The 4,421-nt window shown below is 42.0% G+C and overlaps 1 protein-coding gene across 1 annotated transcript in view; it reads left to right on the forward strand.

Annotated features, from left to right (window-relative positions):
* Positions 1 to 304: 304 nt before the first annotated feature.
* The window catches only part of epb41l3b (erythrocyte membrane protein band 4.1-like 3b), a 39,721-nt gene continuing 35,604 nt past the window's right edge, over positions 305 to 4,421 (forward strand). The window contains exon 1 of the mRNA XM_019883762.1: positions 305 to 412. The gene's annotated coding sequence lies outside the window, so the exon portion shown is untranslated. The remainder of the gene's footprint in view (positions 413 to 4,421) is intronic.

The following is a 4,421-nucleotide window of genomic DNA, read 5'->3' on the forward strand; positions in this document are numbered from 1 at the left end:
TACTTGCTAACTGTTGTTTAATGTGTCACACAACCGTAGAACAGCAAATGGAATGAATGTGTCTGAGTTTTTTTCCCGATTCGATGGCGTATGAATACTGTATCTCATTCGCAGCATGACTGCCCTCTAGTGGACACAATCTGCAGCGGATTTTTTTTTTTTTTCCTTTTTTTGCAGCGCTCCTTCAAGTCGCCTTTAAAAATAGTTGTACCGCTGTGAGTGGTGGGGTGGGAGTGCCTGTTTTGGAGCACCGCAGAGGGGCGTTTTGAGAATAGGAGGGGGCGTGGTTAAGGCCGGCTTGGTTCCTCCTGACTGTAAAGTGAATGCAGCTGACTTTACAGGTGCCTACTCCTTTCTTCTGCCAGAAGACCCCAACACAGCCCGGAGGGGTTTTTTTTTTGGGAAGAGTCAGGTATAAACTATATTTTTATTCGTCTGTTTAATTTATGCACATACATCATAGTACATGTAGAGGTGCTGTACTAGCTGTTTTTATACCTTTCTACTTGGGGGCATGAATACACAATCTGATTCTGATTTTATTTTTAATGTGTGCTTCTGTTGCTGTGCCCTCTCCTACATAATGTGACCTACGATCCCCATTCTCGCCGGCCCACCCTTCCTGACCTCCTGGAATGTGAAATGGTGAGTCCTCATTTATTCACAGGAGCAAAATAGACTCGAGCATATAGGCACTTGTCACGCCATGTCAACAGGTGGCCATATACAATTTTACGAGGCCATGCAGTGTTAAACATGCATAAAAGGTAACGGGTGAAAAACTTTTTCTGGTGTTATGACTCATCTTTAAATTATATATATATATATATATACATAGAGAGAGAGAGCTATATATATTGAAATCTATATCTATAAATATAGATATAGATAGACAGATAGATAGATGACCAACTGGTTAGGACGTCTGCCTCGCAGCACAGAGGTCATGGATTCGATTCCAGGCAGGTCCTGGCTTTCCTTTGTGGAGTTTGGATGTTCTCCCCGTGCCTGTGTGGCTTTTCTCCGGGTACTCCAGTTTCCTCCCACAAAAACATGCATGGTCGGTTAATGTAACACAGTATATTGTCTATATGTGTCCTGCGAGTGGCTGGCAACCAGTTCAGGGGATTTTTTTTTTTTTTTTTTAAATATGACAATTAACATGTAGCACATGGTCATGTTGACCCATGAACATTTGTTGGAGAAACAAATCATTAGCATCACTTCTAGTGTCTAATGCATTGGGTTTTTTTTTTTTAATACTTTGGTGACTGACAGTACTGAGTGGACGGTTTTTGTTTTCTCTCTCTCTCTCTCTCTCTCTCTCTCTCTCTCTCTCTCTCTCTCTCTCTCTCTCACACACACACACACACACACACATTCTTGATCAGATGTTTCCTGTGGAAATGGGATGTTTGCTCAGCGTGTGTGTTTCCGCTCGCTACCATAGAAACTGTGAATGGATCAAAAGTAAGAAAGTTATTGACTGACTGCACTTTTTTTTTTTTATTGCTGGGTGATGTGTCCATGGACACGTGGACCTTCTGCTGGTTTATGAGTGAAGTAACCGATGAAGGTGAATGTACAGGGCCAGAGAGATAAAAGAGGTGCAAATTCCGTGAGAGTTATTGTGGCACCCATCCCGGCTGTGCTCTGTCAAGCTTGTTCCTCTTTGAGTGTTCGCCAGTGGACAATTTGAGTTTTGAGTTAGGGCGTGTTGGTGGGGGAGACTTTTTCTTAAGTTTGCCTGCCCATCATCACATAATTAGGGTTTCAATGAATGGTTTGGTGAGGGCTAAGGTTTCAAATTAGAGTGTCAAGCGAGGATTAAGGTTTCAAGTGAGAGGTAGGGTTTCAAATGGGTTAAGCTTTTCAATTTAGTGTTTCAATTCAGGGTTAAGGTTTCAAATGAAGACTTCCAGCCAGGGTTAGTTTGAAACCAAGATTAGGGTTTCAAAGTAGGGTTAGGGTTTCAGAGTAGGATTTCAAGCAATGACTTGGATTTCGCTTTAGGGTTTCGTGTCAGGGTTATGATTTTAAGTAAGGTTTAGAGTTTCAGAAGTAGGGTTTCAAATCAGAGTTGGAATTTCTAAAAACAGTTCCAAGCCATAGGTAGGCTTTCTAACAAAGGTTACCATTTCACAGTAGGGTTTCAAGTCACGGTTCGGTTTTCTAGCAAGGCTTAGGGTTTCAAAAAGTAGACTTTTAAGCCAGGTTAGTATTTGAATCCAGGGTTAGGTTTTCAAAATAAGGTTTGAAGTCAGGGTTTCAATCTAGTGGTCATTGTTAATACAACTTAAAACTGCTCTGCTATTTTTATTTTCAAAAATTAATCGAGGGCCACTCCAGGTGTGGACACAGGCCGCCAGTTATCCATCGCTGCTGTTGGGTTTCAAATCGAGGTAGGGATTGAGTCACATGCACTTTAACACTCTCATACAAGTGTAAAAATAAATTTAGCACATTTCATGTTTAAACAAGAAATAAAGCACTGAGAAAATAAAGGCGACGGACGCAAAGGTGGTTTAAATTTTTTTTCCCCCGTTCCCAAGGAGTCCACTGAGACACACGGAGTTTTATAATTACGGGGACTGCAAGCAGGGAATTCCCTGGTTCCCATTTTGCGGTATTTTGTTGCATTTTAACCGCCGGCTGTCTACAGACTTTCACTTTGCTGCGATGTTGTCAGCATTGAAGGCGATCTGCCTGTCTCTCACCGCTCATCTCGGGAATGCCGATCAATACCGCTGTCACGTCAGGTCACGATCAATACGTCTGCCATTGTGCTGGAGGTGGAGGAGAAGGAAAATGAGGAGGTGTAGCGCGGCACACAAAATAAAGGTTATTTAATGGAGCACCCGGAGAAAACCCATGCAGGCACAGGGAGAATATGCAAACTCTACACAGGTATGCCAGAGCCTGGAATCGAAACATGAACCTGTGAAGCAAACGTGCTAACCAGTCGTCCACCGTGCCACCTACCAAATTTACGATTATTATTATGATGTATCATTATGATTATTGTTATTCATACGTTAATGACATAAATGAGTCAAAATAGTCGTGAATAGCGCAGGCATACCTAATGCAGTGATCAACAGTTTGTCATCCTGATCACGCCACTGGGCGTATTGGAAATGTGAATAGGAAGCAGTCCGAAGTCAAACTGGTGTGCGGGATGCCTTCAATGCCCGCGGGAGATAACGCTTATGACTCAATCCTGGCGAGTGGTGAGATAAGCCGTTTGCGAGAGGTGTTATCTCACCACCTGCGTAGGTCTGATCACTTGACGGTGATATAAAAGGGTTGGCCATTTACGGAACTTGACAGTGCGAGTAATTTATTTATAGCGTGAATGAGGATTAGCCTTGGATTGGGTAATTTTATGACGATATGCGTTTGTTTTTTGGAAGTATCAAACTTTTCTTTAATGTTTACCAAAAGTTTCTTTAGCTCCTCATATATGTATCTGATGATTTAAAAAGTCAATTTTAACAAAATATGAGAAGTTTTCAACAGAGACTCCAAACCAGGGGTGTCACACTCATTTTTGTCGCGGGCCACACTGTAGCTATGGTTTCCCTTGGAGGGCTGTTATGTCTGTGCATTCATACAAATGTATGATCACCTGATGTTATCACTTATACAACTAATTGTTGGATAAGTATTTTTGAAATCAGAAGCCAGTAAATTGTTTGTTCAATGATGCTTCAGTTTATTTTAAAAGGGGATTCTGAACAAAAAAATCTTCCAGTATCTCATATGTCAGTGTTGTGAAGTCAAGTCAAGTCAAGTACAACTTTATTGTCAAATGCACTGTATGTGCAACATACAAAGTGAAGACAATTTGCAAGAAACATAAAATCAACGTACATGATTTGCCACATAAAATGATGTTGTGGGCCACATCTGGCCCCCCGGGCCTTGAGTTTGACACCCGTGCTCTCTTTGAATGTTGACAAAAAACTTTTTGATTCACTGAAGACTAAGAAATCTTTTGAAGTTTACCAACATGTGTTTTGTTTTTTCTAAGACTTTGGAAGTTTTTGAGAAATTATCCAAGGTTCTCTAAATTGTTTTTGGAATTAAAAAAAAAAATTAAAGATTCATAACTATCTCTGCTTAATCTTGAAGACTATAGTGGCTGTGTTTGAATTAGTAAATGCGTGCTCCCAAAGGCCGAACTTGTCGGACACACGACGTAACTTCCGGTGCGCCTCGACCGCACGCCGTGGTCCAGATTCACACAGCCTTCGAATCTGGCTTTGGTTTCCATGGAGATGGGCCCTGAGCGAAGGCAGCTTCGGAGCATACATTCGCACCCTGCGTCGCTCTGCTCTTCTTCTACACTGACTTGGCAATGACAATCGCACAACAGTCCATTCAGTAAAGTACCCCCCATCCCCCCCCCGCCCCATCCC

This window comes from Hippocampus comes, unplaced genomic scaffold (assembly GCF_001891065.2).
Source record: "Hippocampus comes isolate QL1 unplaced genomic scaffold, H_comes_QL1_v1.1 scaffold159, whole genome shotgun sequence".
Taxonomy (NCBI): domain Eukaryota; kingdom Metazoa; phylum Chordata; class Actinopteri; order Syngnathiformes; family Syngnathidae; genus Hippocampus; species Hippocampus comes.